This window comes from Manis javanica, chromosome 16 (assembly GCF_040802235.1).
Source record: "Manis javanica isolate MJ-LG chromosome 16, MJ_LKY, whole genome shotgun sequence".
Lineage (NCBI taxonomy): Eukaryota > Metazoa > Chordata > Mammalia > Pholidota > Manidae > Manis > Manis javanica.
The window spans coordinates 65,715,122-65,737,001 of NC_133171.1; positions in this window are offsets into that span (position 1 = coordinate 65,715,122).

Here is a 21,880-nt window from a genome sequence, read left to right on the forward strand (position 1 = left end):
AGTCGGACCCCTACCCCCGCTCCCCACAATCAGCAGGAGCACCACTTTCCTGGGCCAGAGTCATTGGAGAAACACTGCAGTTTCTTAATGCTTCACATTTTCTCAGCAATGTGTCTGATTATTTCCTCTGTGCCTCCCTCCAATGCCCCCTGGTGGTGGCGGTTCCCATTAGTTTCTTCCAGGCTCAACCAGTAAACTCCTCTGAGAAGGACTGCGGCCTCCTTTTGAGTGAGATACCGATGTGGCAGACAAGCCTTGAACCCAGGACTCAACATAAGTCCAGAGCCACCAAAAAAACGGCATGAAGAATCATTGTCCCCACTGGCCCGCTACCTGACCAAGTGTCCCACCATCTCGGGACTGTCAATGAGAAGCCAATGCCAACAATGGGTGACCGTAGACACTCTAATTTCCCTTTAAGGGGGAGAGATTTTCTGGTGCAAAACACACTTACCCAGTGTATCAGCAGCACCACAGTAGGACCCTGCTTTTCAGTGATGCTAGTTCCCCAATTGAAGTTATACAACATACCTGAGGTAAAACAGGCACTAGACGGATGGTCTATGTATCTGAGAGCTAGGCAAAAGACAGCTGTCTTCCTACCCATACTAGTAGGAGTAAGTCTGGTCACCACAGTAGCCATGGCCACCACAGGAGCAGGGGCGTTAGGCCATAGCCTAGTCAGCTCTCAAGGTCTCACAAGTCAACTGGCAGCATTAGATGATAGAGTGAGCCTGACCCTGGAAGAAACCTCAACCTCTCTTATTTCCCTCCGGTGGCAGCTTACTTCCCTTGCCCAAGTCACCCTTCAAAATAGGCGGGTTTTAGATCTGCTTACCGCAGAAAAGGGCAGAACCTGTATTTTCCTACAAAAAGAATGCTGTTACTATATCAATGAATCTGGGACCATAGAACAAAGCATTAAAAAATTACAAGAACTACAAAAAGACCTCCACAAAACACGAGCACCTGAAGGCAGCCCATATGGGTGGCTTCAGTCCCCCATGATAGCCTGGCTAATGCCTCTACCGGGCTCCTTAATAATGGTTTGCGGTTTACTTTTAATTGCCCCTTGTGTCTTCAAGTTCCTCCAACAGAAGCTAATTCAGATGATGCGGGTTGTCACTAATCAGATGTTGCTCCATTGTTATGCACCTCTCCCCACTAAACCCTCTCCTTCGGCATAATACCTGCCTCAACCCCCCCCCTCCACAATGCCCCTTGTCAGCCGTAAGTAGCCAGATCGAGTCATCACCCATTATGACCAAAAGGCTGGAATGTAAGGCTGGAGGTACCAGAGGGAGAAGGCCAAGGACAATGCAGGCAGATCAGAGACAGCACCAAGTAGCTCTATGCTGTATGGGGAACGAATGAACAGCTCTTCCTGGATTCCAGTCCCATGATGTGCCAACAAACCCCAGATGCAGAACCCCTCCATCCAGAAGGAGGAGACCTCTGGCTGTCCATCACCCAACCCTGAGCCAATAAAAATTCCCCATATACCCATAGCGTGGCCCACTTCCCCCTCTCTTCCCTGTTCTCTTAAAAACTCCCTGCTTCCCCTCCTGGGCACGACTTCCCCAGCCTGCATCCCTGCAGACTGGTGAACCTCGCCTGGGAATTGTGCTCAAGTAAACTTCCTGGCCCTTTGTTGCTTCTCATTGCCTGCTTATTTTGGCTAGAATTTATCTCACATAAGGGTTATAGCATATTTAAGTGCTGTGATGAATATGATTATTTTCCTGTAAAAAATCTGTGTTTGAAAACCAGGGGGTGGACTTCAATATAAGTCGTAAGAAACACATGTTTGGTCATTCATATGACCAACTATGTATTTCCCAAATATATTTAACCTTCAGCCACAGTGCCTGAAAACAATGCAGACTTAAAAGTAAAATGAGTGTTTTCTCAACTTTTAAATCCTCACCCAAGGGCAGGGACTGGAGGCTGAATCAGCCAATAGCCAATAACTTAGTAAATCATGACTATGCAGTAAAACCCTAACAAAACCCTGAGAAGAGTTTATGTCTCTCTCTGCTCTTCTCTACCTGCTGTGCTCAGTTAGATGCTGCTTCTTGGTCAGAAAGAGCTTCTATGCTTGAAGAACCAGAATTCCTCTATGTGCCACAGAGCCATACCACAAGCTCCACAAGAATAAAAGTTTCTTTATTTATGTAAGTCCAGGAAGAGGAAATCCTGAGGCAAAATACCTCTAAAAACCAGTCAAAGAGAGGAATAAAGTTTAAAACCCATTTATTGCTTACAAACTGCAGTCCAGTGGCGTCTCTCTCCCCTGCAATGGAGGAAGCAAGCAAGCTCCTCCCTTTAACCTCTCAGGTTCAGGCATGCCATTGGTTGCCCTGGTACTTACTCACTGATGTGAAGATGAACTTCTCTCCACACCTGAGGATATGCAAATGTGCAAAAGCCAGGCTAGATATTCTGAAAATACTACAATTTTACTCACAGGCCATGCCTCCAGAAATCTTGCCTTACAATCTACTCATTCTCCTTCTTACACAATGGTCCCTGGGTGAGAAAACTGGAGCATTGTGACAAGACTAATGATATAACAATAGCAACAGCACTAAAATTATGACAATCCTCAAGCCAGATGATTCAGCTAGGTTCAAAGTCCCATGCAGATTAAGTCCATAGATTGTCCATTTCATAGGCAGACAGTAGCCAAGGGTTGACAGCAGTCATCATACAGCAGCTGTAGCCAAGGGGCACATTGAGGCCACAAGATTGTAGGAGAAAACCTTAAGGGCAATAAGATACATGTTTTAATGACACCAGCATAGGCAAATCTTGTCCATGCAAGAGAGTGGACCTGTGATAAAACAGTGCCGGGGATGGGATTTTGTCCTGGTCTAGTATACCAGACTTTAATCCTCCTCCCTGTGGGAATTACAGATGGGTCAATATATAGGGCTATAGGACATGCACTGGCCATAAAGATAAAACAAAGCTTTGCTGCAAGATGCTTTTACCTCCTGGATGTTTTGGATACACTACCATGACCTTTGGGAGCGATTCTCTTGTTAGTCCAGGAATACACAAGAGGCCAGCTTCCAGGCATTTCCCCCAAGGTGCCAGAGGGCCAGCAATCGCTGGTCCATGTGTCTAAATGTCCAGGAACAGGTCCATTCAAGTGTCTCCAGGGCTTAATGCAGTAGGGGATGGCAGCAGGATGTTTCTCTGCTGGCCATATCCTGGCTTCAATAACTCTTCATTGATTTGGATGTACAATTGTATAGGAGAGGCAGCAAGGTGTGTGAGTATTTCCATGGGGCTCAAAGCTCCTTTACGTGGGTTCTCATTCAAAAGCTGCAACACAGTCCATAGGCGAACTGACCAACCCCATAGACTATTGGTGTCCAACTTCAGGCCAGATTTCAACAAACCGTTGTACCTTTCTATCATGCCTGTCCCAGTATGATTATATGGTATATGAAATTTCCACTTTATTCCTAATTGCTGCACCCATTTTTGTAACTCATGTCCAATAAAGTGGGTGCCTTGATCGCTTTCAATCACTGGCGGCTGGCCATAGGCTGCAAAGAGACGCTCCAGGTCCCTCTTGGTGGTTAGCTGATCTTTACAACATGCAGAAAAAGCAACCAATAGTCCAGTAGCCATGTCCACACAAGTAATGGCATACAGATATCCTTATGGTATGGGCAGAGGCTATTTGCCACCTGACAAGGGGTATTGGCCCTTTTCTATTGTCCCATGTTGCTGTGGGGACTCAGTGTAAGTCCCTCTTAGAGCACACAAGGCACTCCTTCCAGGCTCTGCTGGCTTCTTCAAAGGTCAATGGCAAGTCCCACTGACAAGCTACAGCTCACATTGTCTTTTGCCCAACGTGCAACAAATGGTGTAGCCATTGGACCACATTATAGGCAGGCTTTCCTTCTAGCCAGCGCACCAGGGCCAATGTGTCTGCTTCATAATTCCCTGGGGATGCCAAAGGCAAATGGCCAGACACATGATATACAGTAATAGTCTTATTCTGACCAGAGGCCCATAGGTCTTGCCACAGCTCTTACCCCCAAAGGGGCCGGTGACCAACCATCCAGTTGGCATGATACCATGTCAGTTGCCATGGGATCAAGTCCTGAAAGATGGCCCAGCTGTCAGTGCAGACAACTATGGGGGAAGGCTCACTGTAATCACAAGCCATACCACCTGCAACTCAGCCCATTGACTATTTTTTCCCTCTCCATCCTCCATCCATATTTTCTCAGTCTTAGGATGGAAAGCCACTTTGGGGTCTGCCCAAGACTAGAGCTGTCTGTGTACCAAGCATCTTCAGGTATAGGGGCTTTTCCCTCCTGATAACAAGTCTCATTTGCCAATGGCTAAAGAGCAAGTTCCTCCTGTCTTCCACTGGTATAGATCACTGGCCTCAGCAAGCGTTGGAGTTTTCCACTTAAAGGGCTGGTACTGTGTTGCTGTAAACATATGCCCCATTTAGCCAGTGTAAGTGTCTGTGCCATGCCACTCCATGGCCTTCAGGTCTAGTCTCTCACCTACCCCATGATGGGATAGGTGGTTATTACCTTGTTAAGCTTTTCCAGTAATGGGCTCTGTGGCCAGCAAGGCATGATACACAGCAGTCAGTTGCTTCTCTATCAAGGTGTGCTGGAACACTGCTCCTGTTCACAGTTGTGACCAGAATCCAATAGGTTGGCATGTCCATTCAAGCCACTGCCAAAGACCCCATTCACAGCCATCTTTGGTTACAGAATGAGCAAGTTCACAGGGCCTTGAAGAGTCCGTTACATTCAAGGCCACGACTGCCCACTTGGCAGCAGTAAAAGCAGCTGCACATGTCTTATCCCAGTCCCACCTGATGTCCTTTCATTCCAACCAGTATAAGGCCTTCAGAATTTGTGCCAAGTGAGGGATGAACACTCTCCAGTAGCCCAAAGGAACCAAAAACTCTTGTAATACTGCCACAGTGGTAGAGGTGGAGAAAGCCTGGACCTTGTCTATAATTGCTTCAGGAACAACTTTGGTTTTACCCTACCAGACAACCCCCAAGAATTTCACAGACAAACTGGGTCCCTGAACCTTGGTGCTATTTACAGCCCATCCTTTTTCCTGTAGATGCTGCAACAGTCTAGGAATTGCCCCTCTATATCTGAAAGAGAATCAGATGTGAGCAATATGTCTTTGTAGGACCCCAACCTCCCTGAGGAATAAGTTAGCCTAAGAGTGGCCATCTTGAAGCCTAAAAAGCCATTCTGATATATGACTCAGAGGGAACAACTGAAACCAGGTAACTCCTCTGGAAAAACAAGTTAATCAATCATGACTGTTGGCACCACTAACCTCTCGGTTAGTTAATCATGAATACCGACCCTACTTTGCTAAATCACCCTAGCAGAAAAAGAATGATCTTATCTTGCTACACCCCCGGGACGTGGCGCCAACCCAGAAATCATAGGTTTGAAAAATTATTGCCTTTGTAGAATTGTTTTCTAATCTGTAACCATGGTAATCATCTAGGGCTGAATGCCTCAGAAAATCCTATATAACCACTTAGTTGTAAGTGCTCAGGGTCCTCGTTGAGACCCGCTGCATCGAGCTGACTTGGACCCCAGCTAGTTGGCTTCTGAATAAATTCCTCTTGCTTGTTGCATCAAGAAACGTCTTTGGTGAGTGATTTGGGGCGGCGCCTTCCTCAGGGGAATCCAACATCTTCAGTGTAGTGATACAACCGCACCATTTGCGGTTTCTTCCATGTGGCCAAGTTGTGGGCCACAAATCCATGACAGATGCTGGGACTGTGGAGATATCCCTGTGGAAGGACAATGAATGTCCACTGCTGGACTTCCCATGTGAGAGCAAACTGTTCCTGGCTTTTCTGTGTTATGTCAATAGAGAAGAAAGCATTAGTGAGGTTTACTACATAATGATACATTCTGAGTTCATGGCTGAGGGTGTCCAGAATGTCTGCTATAGAGGGTACAGCAGCATGCAAAGGGGATGTGACTGTATTCAATTCCCTGTAGTCCACAGTCATACGCCAAGAGCCGTATGACTTCCTCACTGGTCACACTGGGGAATTAAAAGGACTATGAGTGAATTTTACTTGATGCCCACCTTTCCAATCCCTGTAGAGTTTCTCCAATTTCCTTGTGCCCCTCAGGTAATTTATACTGCTTAGTATTTGTCACCCACTGAGGTACAGGCAGAGCTACAAATGGGTGCTTATCACATCCCCTCAGAACTGCCTTTACTACACATATGCTCAGTCTGAACTCACCTGCAGCGGTCTGTAACCACCAGCCCAGCAGGATATCTACCCCAAAATATATTCAGAGATGGGAGAGATACACACGGTATAGTCCTTTGGTGGTAAACGCCCAATACCCAATGAGATGTGGGCATTCTTCACTCTAAGTGCCTTACCCCATAGATATTTATTGCAGCAGCTGTCCTGAGAAAATGCTCAGTGTTGCCATGAATCAAAGAACACCCAGCTCCTGTGTCCACCACTGCCAGGACATATTGCACATTCACAGGGGACCAATAAATTGCTAATTCTACATGTGGCCTCTGGTCCCCATCATGTTAACCAAGGTAGGGACTGTGAACCTCCCTCAGTTGAAACATGATGCCCAATCATCCTATTGTGGGGTGAGGGCTCAGGAAAATACTTTGTACTGTCTCCCATGAAGTTTTTCAGGGACACAGGCCGGACATGAGGCCTTGACTCTGGTTTCCATGTCCTGGACCTCAGTGGCTGGAACTGTTGCTCTGGCTTTAATTGGTGCCACAGTTAGAAAACAACATTGTATTGGGCTGCCCATCTAGTTTTTCTTTCACTACCCTGGCCTTTATCATGTCAACCCACATCTGGGTCCTCAAGACCTTCACAGATCCTTTTGCACTTCTCCTTTCAGTCATAGCTCATACTTCCCTCCATGCCCTTATTGTTTCAACCTCCCCCAGATTTCCTAGAGCATGAGTATCCTCACTTATGGGTTGCCCTAGGTGGGGGGCAAGAGTATTCACTAGGGACCAAAAGAGAGATGTGGCAGGTTTCTCATTCCTATAGTGAACAACTCCTCATCAGAGACCTGTGGGTCCATATTATAGATGATATTTTTCATACCCAATTCCCACAGTACCTGTTGGAGCTCTGCATATGTTTTCCAACTACTGGGAAAATATGGTAAATCACCCTGATTAAGCCAAACTATCCTGATGGCAGTCAGCCTTTCCAGGAGTGTCTGATTCCGAGGTGTGACGGGCATTTTGCAACTGCTGCTGAAGGGAAGAATGAGTCATCAGGGAAGCCATTCTACTCATCTCAGTATCTGACAACAATGCTTTCCACCCCCACATCCCAGAGACTTAAAAGCTATATAGGCAGAGATTCCAATGGCCTTTCCCTATACTGGATGCTCATATCCACGAGCTCATCCTGGGTATAGGAGCAGAGCATGGAATGCTCCACAGCCTTGGGAGGGAGCTGCTGCTACCCCTGCACAGCCCGCAGTTGTTTCATTTTTATTTTCTTAATTACAACTGGGCGGGCCTTTAAAATGAGAAAATGGTACCTCTGGTTGGGGCCTGGGTAGCAGACCTGCCAGTGGCCACACCTCCTTCTCTTCTCCCTCAGTTTCCTCCACCAACGGCTCCTCCTCCACCATTACCAGGGCTGAACGCACTACTCTTTCCTCCCCTTCCCCATAGCTTCCTGCAACTTGGGTTTTCCTGCTGCCTCCCCCATTGCTGCTGCTGAGGAATCTTCTAGGAGCATGACCTGCCTTTCAGTAACTGCCTCTCTTCTTTAACAGCATCCCATAGGTTATCGCCCAGGTCCTCCAAGTGATGCTGAAGTGTGTCTCTCTCACACCTAAATCCCTCTCTCTCCTCGCTAACCCGCTTGATAATCCCATCTTTCTCCTGTGCAGCATTTTCCACTATCTTGATGAAAAGGGACCCTACAATGCCAGCCACTACATGGCCTCCTAAGGTTTCCAAGCAGTCTTCCAATTCATGGATGTCTAATTCTGCAGCTTCTGGTTTTTCCACGCTTCTCCAGTTCTGGGGAAGGCCCCACCCCTTTAAGAGATACTTTACCCTAGACCAAGTCCCCACTAGGGGTTCCAACTTGGAAGCACCACAGCTGGGAAGATAATAATGAGACAGACCATGGGTGTAGTCAGAGTAGGGTGAGGGCCTCCGGGAAAAGCAGGGCAGAATATTTACAGTCAGAGCAATGTAATAATGGGCAAAGAAGTACCTATTGAAACTCTGTGCTAAGCATTATGCAAAATCAAGGTCACACTAATTCTCTAGGGAAAGATACCAGACTAAGAATATAGACATCTTCAGTGAGATCAGTTAAAGGTCAAAAGGTTGGGAGCAACTTGGCCTGGAATGTTCGAGTGCTCCACAAGGATATCTCAGCATAACCTGTGACTTCACTGTAAAGAGTCCTAGCAGACAGACAAAAGCCCAGCCTACTTTGAGGGCAGGGCAGGTGATGCAAGTCCACACACCTAAGTTTTTTTTCATGTTCTCAAAAAATCCTCAACTGCCTATAAAACCCCCTAGACAACACACCACTATGGGCTCTCTTGTCCCCTCCTGGTGTGAACCAGGAGCTCTATCCTCTCACTTTGTTTCTAAATAAAAGCCCGTACCTTGCTCTCCTACCTTGAGTGCTTGTGAAGCTCATTCTTTGGCTTCGTGAACAAGAACCCCAGCATCAATAACACGTGAAGCAGCACCCTCTGTCACTGCATCCACTGGGGCCTCCCCACCATCCACAGGTGCAGCCCTCCCAAAGTCACCCATTATTAATGCTGGGGTTCACAAACACCCAGGGTAGGAAAGCCAGGGAGAGGATTTTATTTAGAAACAAAGTGAGAAGAAAGAGCTCCTGGCTCACGCCAGGAGGGGACAAGAGAGCCCGGGGTGGAGTGTTGTCTAGGGGATTTATAGGCAGTTGAGGATTTTTGAGAATTGAGGGCTTAGGGTGTGGACTTGTGCCACCTGCCCTCCCCTCAAGGTGAGCTGGGTTGTTGTCTGTTTGCTAGGGCTGTTTACAGTGAAGTCACGAGTTAGGCTGAGATACCCTTGTGGAACACTCGAACATTCCAGGCCAAGTTGCTCCTGGCCTTTTGACCTTTAATGTATCTCACTGAAGATGTCTATATTCCTAGTCTAGTATCTTTACCCTAGAGAATTAATGTGACCTTGACTTTGCATAATGCTGAACACAGAGTTTCGATAGGGACTTTACATTGTTACATTGCTTTGACTGTAAACATCTTGCATTGCTTTTTCCGGAGGCCCTCACCCTACTTTGTCTATGGCCATGGTCCCTGTCTTTTTTGCTCCTCTATTATAGATAGAGACTCTAGCTGCTGCTAGGGAAAGGGGGTTGATGACTGCTCTGGCTGCTTCATGCTGAGAAGGGGTGCAGTAAAGGGTGCAATTAGGTCTCCATCAGTGGTCAGTTGAGATGGCCTTGGAAGATGCGTACATCTATTCCAGGTTCCATTTCTGTTACTATTGGCAGTTTTGTGGCTTCTAGGCAAGATAGAACCAATTGTGTTATTATGTTAAGTAGCAACATCTGCAGCTGGATTTTCTATTCTGGAAGGACAAACTTCATGATATTAAGAATGCATGGTTGAATATGAGAACTAGAAATAGTAAAACTTTAATTGTAATGATGGGAAAAAACCAGCACATCTGGAGAATCATAGCCGGAAGTTTGGGGAAACTAGAATTCTGACTTTAGTTTATGTCCCAATGACTAGTATTAGGATTTAGTATAGATAAAGACTGCATTATTAAAACAATACTTTTCTCTAGAAAATAATTAACACTTGACTTGATTATTTGTATAAGTGCACCAAGAAGAGCAATTAATTACATAGGCTTTTATAAATGTGCTTTGCTGGTACTTTTTATAAGGAATTTCAGATTGAACTTTTAAAGGCCTCTTGAGGCCAGAAAGCCAAGCCAGACTTGCCATGAGGTTTTGCTTGAATTCCTCTCTTCTTGAGGTCCCCAAGACCTCAAGGGATTCGTGAACAAGAACCCCAGCATCAATAACACATGAAGCGGCACCCTCTGCCGCTGCATCCACTGGGGCCTCCCCACCATCCTGAGGTTCCTGCACCTGCCAGGAAGTGACCTTCCTTACTCACCTGGTAAGGGTTCTGGGGACCCTGTAAGCAGGGTACCAGGCCTGTTCTTCCAAGGGGCTTTGTTGGCTTTATAAAGTCAATCTTAGTTCCTTAAAGCTATTTGTTCATATCTGAGTTTACACACGTGTCTTTCAGGTATAACATTCCAGTCAAAGCCTTGGTTTTCAATTGGTCCTCTTACAAGGAAAAGAAGATTCTTATTGAACTTATGCAAATAAACATACTGCCATGAAATATAAAAATACTGAGAGTTTTTAAATTCTGGAGGCATCAGGTAGAAAGATAAAGTTTCAACTCTGCTTATAAAGATAGTCATTTACTAAACTGTTGTCAGCTTATCAGCAACATTTGAAACAAAAAGCCACAAAATCATCTTCCTTAGTGTAAGGTAAAAATCGAACCAAAATAACGCATGTGAGGACAAAGGACTTAAAGATGGCAGCAACACATGTGAGGACAAAGAACTTAAAGATGCTGGCAGAGAGAGGGGGAGGGGATTGTGAGCTGAGGGAAGCAGGTGACTGAGGTCCTCCAGCAGATCTAAAAAGGAGGAAGGACTGGGCAAAGTAGGAGGCTAGTAATCCTTAACTAGAGATCAGGCCAGGAGAACCTGGCTCGTTGAACACTTAATGTAAAAGACTGGGCAGGAGTGCAATGTCCAAAAGGCCTGGACATGCAGGACTTCAGACCACTACCCAGTTCGGTGACAGAAATTAGTTAGGTTGGTGAGGAGGCTAAAATCAAAAGTTCCCTCCGAGGGCCAGTGAGATTGATTGTCAGAGGATACTGGGGCCAAGTCTGAGAACAGAGTCAGACCAGTTTCCATTTACTGATCTCCTCTACTGTATCTAGTGTTGCCAGATTGAATATGAGACACCGCAGAGGGGTCTGAGCCTCTTATTTAGAGGATTGGTTCCCCATGTCTGTTACCCATTTCCCAGAGCCTCTAACTGGTGAGTCCAGTGTCCCAGACTCACTCAGGTTAGGAGGAGACAGGGAAGTATTGTACTTTTTCCCAGAGATCTGGGAGTCCAGATGAGGATGTCTCCTCTATCTCAGGACCAGGACAGGCTTAATGCCCAGAGAGAGAACCTGGATGTAGGTATGATTTCAAACCAGGTGGAGACAGGACTGAGAAAAGAGACCGAGGAAAAGGAGGGACTCACCGAATCACCATCCGAGGTGCTGAGAGTAGGCAGAGGTCCAGGATCGGGGAAGGAGGGATTGGAGCTGCCAGTGGCTGGCCAGAGCTCTGCACCTTATCCCCTTCCCGGGTTTCGGCACCAGCTGTAAGGTAAAAATCGAGCTGAAATAATCAGGCGAGGAAGCTACAAAGGAGCCAAAAGTTTAATAGGGCCAATCCTGGGCTATGTTCACCAGTCTGGTTAGTCACAGGCCAGAGAAGTTGCGCCCAGCAGGGCAGGCAGTGAGTTTTTAAAGAAGTTAGGGGGAGGGAGAGTATAGGTTTACAGTGGCACGAGGATTGGCTAGCCTAAGGCACCTTTTCCAGGTTGGGAGGGGGCAGCAGCCGGGGATTTTGGCATGTCTTCAGGCTGGAATCTGTTGGTCTTTTTCCCTTACTAGGCCGGGGTTTGGGGCTTTGCTGCCCCCCCCCCTTGTATTTGGTTAGGGCTGAGTTCCTCTGACGTGTTCACTCTTCCTTCCAGTGCCTCTAGTCTTACAGTTAGTTTACTTAATCCTATGTAACCAATGACTCTTCTGTTGAAATCTAGTTTTTTACTAGTTTAGAAGTAATAAAACAATAACTATAAATGACAAAAGACTTATAAATGACAGTGGTTAAAGATCTGATGAGAGCTTACTATAAGACAGTTGGCATAAGGAAATTTGGATATTTTTGTAACATAAAACATTCAGTAACAAAGTTTAGCATCTTTCCCTTTGACAGTGCTTTCCAGGTAAATATATGTCAGATAAATAAGCTAAATTAGCCAAATATTTTCCCTGATGAGGAGAAAAAGCTCCTCTGACATGTTCCAGGGGCCCTCTGAAAAATATCAGAGTTAACTGGAGGTAAAAGTACCTTTTTGAATTTGATTCTGGGATGCTGTCAAAGAAAGTTTCTTTGGCACTTGCTTAGATAAGATTATAGGTTGCCATGAAGAAATACTTATCCATTTAACCAGAATAACAACAAAATTCTCCAAAGGCAAATACAGAAGGTTACACAGTCGTTAGCAAAGTTTAGCTTTCAGTCCTTTTAATATTAAGATCTCATTTTCTTAAATACTCAGGCAACTCATTGAGACTTTAAGCATGAGAAACTTCTTTGATAAAACAATTAGAAAACCTTTTGCAATCTTTCAACATTAAGAGCAGACTAACATTTTAAGAAACCTTTGTCTTTTTAACTGAAAACAAAATTCTAATTTTGTTGTGTACTTGATATTGAGACTCATTTGCTTTAATTTCACATAGCATGACTATATCAATTTTTCCACAAGCTTTCTACAATTTTCCTTTTACATTCAGTGTTCTCCCTCTTTAAATAAACAGCTGTACTTTAGAACAAAGTTACTTTCTTTTATCAAAAGACATTTTTTTATCATGCAGAACTGTTTTCCTTATTACTTCAAGTAGTTTTAATTAAAATTTAAAATCATTAGGAACTTTGAGGGAACACTGAGAAGTAGGCTATTGTAAACTGTTACACTAGCATTCTTTAGATTGAAAAATATATTAACACATTTTAGAATTTCTGGAATCAGGTGCTTTATAGCACAATCTCACTAAGCACAAAATACATCTAAACTTAGTGAAATTTTAAGATTTTAGGTTACTACAGAAATTCTCAGACTGTAGGTAGGTATATGCACTGTAACACACAATTATTATTAAGATGTTCACTTGCTACACTTAGTTTACTCATTCTTAACTATGCCAGACTACTTACAAAACCTTTATTGAATATTAGATGAAGTCAAGCCTCTAAGCATTTTATTCTTGAAAGATTTAGCAGATAACATCAACTTAAATGACTTTAGGTAAACTTAGGCAGCTGATAATCATAAGGATATGTCCATTTCAGTTCAACTTAAGTTAGCATTAATGCTTAATATCTTTTATTAGAATTTTCTGAAAGTTTTAGAATGCCCAATTTTCACAAGCGCTTGTCTTTAAATTAATTTCATTAATACCATCTGGAGGCAGAAAAATATTTCTCATTTACACACTTAGACACACAAACATACAGATTGAGATGTAATGACTACAGTTAGCAATACTTTTCATAAAAGAACATACACAGACAAATAAACTGATACAGAGATTTGAGTTACTAATATCCAATTGCCTTCTTTCCTTTTAGCTTATTTGACTAAAAGTTTCTCAGTTTTCAAGAATAAACTCTAAAGGTGAGCAGTTCACATAATTCGGTTAAGGTTTAGATGGCCCCAGACTAACAGGGCTGATGAAGGCTCTGAACTGATAGGGACTGTGTGTGTCCAGGGGGCTGGAAATAAAATGCAAGTACAATTCGAGCACCAGTCATTTAAAGCCAGGCTGTATTGCAGAAGATAAATTTCTTCTGTTTCAGGGAGTCTAGTTAAAAAACCTCCCAATTTTTGAAGATAATGAACTCAATAAGTAGAACAAATTTTCACCAAAAAAATTTAGAAAACTAGTCCCTTATTGTAGTAGTTCACAGGACTTTTGACTATTTTCTTTTATTGCATTAAAATAAATTTGGCTGCATAACCTTATTATATTGTATACTTCTCTCAGGGGCCAAGCCTCTCCATTAGAGAGTTTATATTGAGGCCAGGCTTGTGTGCAGAAGATAAGACACTTCTTCTTTTTCAGGGTCTGGGGACCAAAATTGCTCCCAGTTCTTTAGAATGTAAGCCAGAGGCATGTCTGGCTTTAACTTGAAGAGGAAGCTCCCACCTGGGAGAGAGAAAGACAGGTGTGTGACACCTGGTCGGCTTTTTCTCTGTGTGAGGGCATCCCCTAGCCTTGGAGCCTGGATGACAGTGGTCAATCACCTCCTCTGCCAGGCCTACTGGACTTAACCACTCCTTCCCAGCATGGCCTGCACCTTGCTTGATTCCCCTCTTGCCTTCCCACTAAGCAAGAGTCGCCTCGGAGCTCTGGATTTAGTGGGACCTTACCCGTGTATTCCTACTTTATGCCTTTTGGGAGTTTTGCTAGTTTTCTCTGCACAACCTTTAGTCATTCCTTGAGAGCCCCCTGCCTGTCTGATAAGTGCAGGGACTGTGTGACCTCTCACTGCCTGAGCCTTGGTCAGAGTCACAAGCCTGTTTTGCTTCCCTGGGGCTGCAGAAAAGGAAATGCCTAGCCCCAGGACAACTGCCTCTAAGGAAAGGAGGTCAACAGAATAGAGCCATTTACACTTTGGCCTCAGGATTCAGTTTGATTACTTCACAGACTTGGTTTACATTACACATGAGAAAGTGGCACAGGTCTAAGGGGACTGACTTGAATGGGGAGCAGGGGAACTTTTTCCAAGGCCAGAGATAAAATTCAAAGGCTGCCACTGACATTTATGGGGTGTGTGTGTGTATACTCTTAAACACCAGCTTCTGCCACTGTATGGTAACTATCCTGCTAGTCACTGTAAGAAATCTGACCTGTGAGACAAGAGGTCAGGTGTCACCTGTGACTCTGGCATAGGCAGCAGCCTAGCTAGAGGTTCACTGAGCACTGTTGTATCAATCTGTAGGAGCCAAGATCCAGGAACCACTGTCTACTAGTCCGGTCTGCCCTCAGAGTCTGCATATTAGGATAGGAAAGTAAGAAATTGGCTCAGCCACTCCCCAACATTCCTGTCTGGAGGCAGGGGATCAAGGAGCGGCAGATACTGGGAAACCTTTCACCCAAGACTTAAGATTGGTAGCTGATGCTAATCATCTTTTAAGTGGCTAACAGTGCCCAGACACATTTTGTGAGATAAAGAGTACAACATTAAGTCAGAAATAAGAGTGAAGCGTAGATCTCCAACTTTGCGGTGGTGAGCATTGGGTACCGTGAAATTGATGAAGTTAGGAGAGAGTTAGGAATACCCCCTGCCTCACTGAGGCCAGGGTAGCTTGAAGAAGCAGGCTGGAAGTCAGAGACAGAGGGAGAGACACTCCTCACGGATACCCAGTCACGCTGTTGGGGTCTGATTCCAGACAAGTGGACCTTTGAGAAGCCTCGGCCTAGACTCTTGCAGTTGCCCATGGCTTTCCTCAGTCCCTTGCATTCAAGGAGATGCCTCTAAAAGGGAATCCTGGACTCCACTCAGGTGACATTTCCGGTTCTCAAGGGAGATGGGGGATCCATTAAGGGAGATGCAGGGGAACCTGTCACTTGAGACTTTGAGAATAGTAGCTGGGCTAGTCCCATTTAAGTGGCTGATGAGCGCCCAATGTTTTGTGTGATAGATGGCTTCCTTCTATTAGGACAGTGAAAGAAAAGACAAGCTTGGATTCCGATACTCACCTCCAAAGTTATCCCGGGCAAGCCCCCAAATATGATGCCAGGGTTCTTGTTTGTGAAGTCGAAGAATGAGCTTCACAAACACCCAAGGTAGGAGAGCCAGGGAAAGAATTTTATTCAGAAAAAAAGTGAGAGGAAAGAGCTCCTGGCTCACACCAAGAGGGGACAAGAGAGCCTGGGGTGATGTGTTGTCTAGGGGATTTATAGGCAGTTGAGGATTTTTGAGAATTGAGGGCTTAGGGTGTGGACTTGTACCACCTGCCCTGCCCTCAAGGTGAGCTGGGTTGTTGTCTGTTTGCTAGGGCTGTTTACAGTGAAGTCACGAGTTAGGCTGAGATACCCTTGTGGAACACTCCATTCCAGGCCAAGTTGCTCCTAGCCTTTTGACCTTTAACAGATCTCACTGAAGATGTCTATATTCCTAGTCTAATATCTTTACCCTAGAGAATTAGTGTGACCTTGACTTTGCATAATACTGAACCCAGAATTTTGATAGGAACTTACATTCTTTGACTGTAAATATCTCACATTGCTTTTTCCGGAGGCCCTCACCCTACTCTGTCTAAGCCCATGGTCCCTGTCTCATTATAACAGATTTTGGGTTCAGGGGAATCCTGCTGACTGCACCAGATGAGTCCAGGGAGGAAATCCCATGGCAAAATATCTCTGAAAATCAAAATCACTCGAAGAGAGAAATAAAGTTTAAAACCCATTTATTGCTTACAAACTGCTCCAGAAGGAAGCAAGCAAGCAAGCCCCTCCCCTTAAACTCTCAGGTTCAGACAAGTCCTCAGTTGCCCAGGTAATTACCCATTGACATGGAGATGAACTTCTCTCCACCCTTGAGGATACACAAATGCACCAAAGCCAGGAGAGATATTCTGGAAATATTACAATTTTACCCACATTTAAAACCTACCCTTTGTCTCTCTTCATCTAGCTGTTAACTTGTATCCTTTACAGTATCCTTTATTAAACTAATAAACCTTTGCGTTTTCGTAAGTTCTGTGAGCTGCTCTAGCAAATTAATCAAATGTAAAGGGGAGGTTGTAAGAACGTCCAATCTGTAACCAGTAAGTCAAAAGCACAAGCAACAGCCTCGGGCTTGCAACCAGCATCTAAAGGGTTGAACCCTTATCCTAAGAAATCTAGTGCTGTCTCCAAGCAAATAGCATCAGAATTGAGTTGTTTTCCAACACTATGCTGATGTTTGAGAGTTGCTTGGTAATATGTATGAGAACACCCCCCTGCCACATACTTACATACATTAGAATCGAGTTCAAAAGCCCAAATGGAGTTATAGTACTATTATTGCTTTGTATAATATTGTTATTCTTATACATATATGTAAAAAAAATTGATGATTGCAATCAGCAAAGTTCTTGAAAAGCAAAGAATTAATTTAAAATATACATCTTAGCTTATATTACAAAATAATAAATAAAAGTGCATTAAATGTTTTGCATTATTTTGAAAACCAAGTTTTCTTGAATTGCTTATATTGTCTTACGTACTAAGTTAAATACCATATTTGCCTAATTAATTTTGTTATAGTTCATTCAAATTAAATATCAAACAAAAGAGTCACACATCTTTTCCTTTACCAAAAAGCTTGTCCTTTAATGAGTGCTACTTATACTGGCAAAGAAAGTGTTTTTTTCCTAAAGTGTCTGATTTCCTTGATATACTAAGTGTTCATATATTTGTAGATTGTCTTTTGTTTTCAGATACAAAAAATCATTGCCAAGACTAATATCAAGGAGCTTACACCTATGTTTTCTTCCATGAGTTTTATGGCTTTAGGTCATATATTCAAGTTTTTAGTCCACTTTGAGTTAATTTTTGTGTATGATGTAAGATAGTGGTCCAGTTTCATTCTTTTGCATGTAGCTGTCCTTTCCCAACACCATTTATTGATAGCACTCTCCTTCAACCATTGCATATTTTGGCTTAATTAACCATATATGTGTATGTTTATTTCTGGGCTCTGTATGCTGTTTCATTGATCTATGTGTTTGTTTTTATACCAACAGCATACTGTTTTGATTACCATAGCTCTGTAATATAGTTTGAAATCAGGGAACATGATGCTTCTAGCTTTGTTCCTCTTTTCTCAAAATTGCTTTGGCTACTGGGGTCTTTTGGGGTTCCATATAAATTTTAAGATTTTTTAAAAATCTTTCTGTTGGAAATGCCATTGCAATGATAGGCATTGAATTTAATCTGTAGATTGTTTTTGGAGTATGGACACTTTTGCATTATCGATTCTATCATGAGCTCATATTATCTTTATATTTATTTGAGTATTCTTCAATTGCTTTCATCAATGTCTTATAGTTTTCAGTGTACAAAGTCTCTGACCTTGCTCAAATTTATTCTTAAGTATTTCATTCTTTTTGATGCAATTGCAAATAAGATTGCTTTTTTATTTCTTTTTCTAATAGTTCATTTTTAGCATGTAGGAATGTGACAGATTTCTTTATATTGATTTTATACCCTGCAACTTTACTGAATTCATTTATTTGTTCTAACAGTTTTGTAGTGGTGTCTCTAGGATTTTCTATATGTAATATCATGCCATCTGTAAAGAGTGACAGACAGTTTTATTTCTTCCTTTCCAATTTTCATGCCTTTTATCTCTTTTTTTTTTTTACCTAATTGTCTAAGTTTGGACTTCCAATACTATTTTGAATGAAACTGGTAAGAGTGGACATCCTTGCCTTGTTACTGATCTTAGAGAAAAGCTTTTATCTTTCCACCATTAAGCACAATGTTAGCTGTGAGCTTGTCAAATGTGGCCTTTATTATTGTGTTGAGGTACATTCCTTTTATACCACCTTGTTGAGATTTTCTATCATGAAAGGATGTTGTATTTTGTTAAATAATTTTCCTGCATTTATTGAGATGATCATATGATTTCTATCCATTATTAGTATGGTATATCACATTTATTTGTCAATGTTGAACCATCCTTGCATTGCCGAAATAAATCCCACTGGATCATGGTATATGATACTTTTAATGTATTATTGAATGTGGTTTGCTAATATTTTGTTGACCAAAATAGAATTATTGACAGGAGAGTTTTATTAATTGAATTTGTAAGTTTATAAGTGATAAAATTAACTTCTAAAACTTTCTTGTTTTTCTCTTTGTGTGTTTTTGTTTCTGACATATAATATACTATCAATGGAAAAATTACCATAGTTTTAGATAGTTATATTGAGTTCATGCAAGTTTGCTTTGTTTAATAAAACTATCATTATGAATTCATTATTGTTTATATTTTAATTGACTATGTAGAGTTCAGTACCCTTGCTGGTCATATACAAAGATGTTAAACACATCCAGGTTTATAAGAAGAAGGAAGAAACTTGGGATAATATTGACCTCCAGCATAGCTCAATCTCTGCTCAAACATGCTCCACTCCTGGGCAGGAGTGCTAGTTCTAATGGATCAAGTTCAAAAAAATGAACAAGGTTATGGTGAGAGGATAGATATTTTTAGGTATTAATAGCAAAGAGGTTAAATATCTTGTTTTCAATATAACTAGAGGAGGAGGACAATTTGTCCTGCCAAGAAATAGTTTATTCTAGAGAAGATGTTATGTGGACAGGTTAGTCCAGATGTAGCATTAAATTCTCAGGGAATACTTTCTCTTTCCTCCCATTCTGGTTTATAGGGTTTCCTCACCACAAGAGGTAAATGTATAGGGATGAGATTTGTGTGTGAACATAGGCAGGAAATGGCAGAAAGACTCATCAATCAACAATTGCATTACCTGACAGTTTTACCAATCATGCAGTCCAGATCATTACTATAAGGATTAAACTGAGATGAATATGGGAGCCTTGGATTATGGAAATCATAAATGTGTCTTACTTGAGATTGTCTTAAATACATTTCTTCCAGGCCTCTCTGGACTAAGGAAGGTGTGGCAGTAAGCTCTACTCTGTTCAGTTTGATCTTGAGTTTTGGGATAAATATCTCTACTGAGGTTAAACAAATGTACACAACTTTAGGATGCTCAGATTCATTCAGCTAACTTCTAGTTTTAAAGTAAAAATTTCTACCATATTTGCTCTGTTACTATAGCTGAAAAAGGCCTCTGCACCCTACCACTAACCACATTCAGTTTTTGAGACCTAGAGACATGAAATTATTTTATAAAGTTCATAGATTTTTGCATTCTGTAGGCTCATCAAAGAAAGCTTGAAAATTTTAGGAAACAATACAACAAAAGTTCAAGGTTGAAGAGGACCCAAACACCCAAACATAATATTTGGTTGTTACTATGGTGGTCACTTTTTTTTTATGGTCCAGTATAATAGTTCTTATAGGTTTATATTTGAACTTGTAAATTTTACCAGTCTATAGAAGGTAAGTTATGCAGGATCATCTCTAAATATACTGTTCATAATGAGATTGGTAACATATATGATAAGTCTTTTAAGACTCAACATCTCTGGAAGTAAAGATATAATCTAAACTTTATTCTGAGTTCACTGATTCTAATTTTCTCTGACATCAGTTGGGGTGATCACCCTTCCAGACATATGATCACCAGGGTCTCTTTGCTCTAAGCTCAATAGAGAGGTACTACTACTTAGAAAAAGGTGCTCAGAGACTCACTAAATGATGTATCTTTTGGGAGCTGAAAACTTTTAATGAGCACAGCAAAGCTGAAGATCCAGGGAGTCTAGTTAAATAACTGCCTAACTGGAACACTATAAAATTTTTTGTGTTTCTTTGATATCTAGGGACAAAGTACCAACTAGTTAGAGGTGGAAAATGTCATGATTAACAAACTCAAAAGGACAAAGCTCTTTGGTCACCTTGCTGACATCTGATAGAGAAATAAGTTTAATAGTGTAAATAGATATTAATCAAAATAATGTGGCAAACAAGTTAACATATAGCCCCTATATTCTATTTAATACAATTAGTACAGCATGTGCTAGGACTGTTGTAACATAAATGTCTCCTACAACCTGTGTTAAGTTAAAATCATATCACTACAAAGTTATGAACATCTGAAATTAAAAATACCTTTTCCAATTAATCTAGGATATTTTACATAGAAAACCAGCCAGTAAAAAGCCTTGTGGTTAGATCATAAAAGATCATTCATTCCAACTGATTTTCATTAGACTGCACTGTATTCCTTGAGGTGGAGTAGGACCTTTTTCTTTTTTCTTCTTTCAAAGCAATAAGTAACCAACTCTACACAATTTTAGTAACCAATTAAATCATCTAATCAAGCTTAATTTAAGCACTAAATAAAGAAATAATAAAAACAAAATATATTTTTATATGGCATTAATTTATTATTTCTTGAAATTGTTTTTGGTTTTATTTTTGGAAAAATATTTATGATAAATTATACAAAATGAATAATGTAATAAATATGCAGATATCCAACTTAAAAGTTTATTACATCTTAACTTTATGGCTATTTCTTTTCCTGCTTTAATAAATTTATTCTAATGAAAATAAATTTGATGCCTCCTGTGTAACTCCCCCCAATCATACCATTCACCTCCTATCTTTCTGGCTATAACCAGAAACTTGGGTTTTTGGTTATTGTTCCCAGGAATGTTATTATATTTTGCTGAATATATAAGTATTTGGAAAAATTATGTCATTATAAAGACATTTTTACATGATACAATAAATAAAATATATTCTCCATGTACTTCTTCAACCTGCACCTTTCACACATTGTGCTTTTTAAAATTAACCTATATTGATAAGTTTATTCATGTGAACTTTTAAACATTTGTACAATACCCCACTCTATAAATATGACATCAACTTATTTATCTATGCCCTTATTGCGAGAAATTTGGACTGATATATGTCATATGTCATTACAAAAAGCAATTGCAACGAATACTTATTTACCTATCATTACATACTGTTATTTTGTTAGTGAGGTTAAGCATCTTTTATAAGTTTATTACCCACTTGTGTTTCCATTTCATCACATTGTCTTTTATATCTGTGATACCTTTATCTGGTGTCTCAGAATGCTATTTACATTTATTTTGCTCAAATCTAGTAACGCATTGATTTTCTGGAGACTTATTATGCTGACAATCAGATTCCCTGCAAAAGTGTTAATATTTTTTTCCTCCTTTTTAATTATTTTGAATTTTAATTTGTTTTCATTGATGTCTCTTTGCATTACCAGAATTTCTGGGACAATGTTTGAATAGTAGTGGTCATTGTG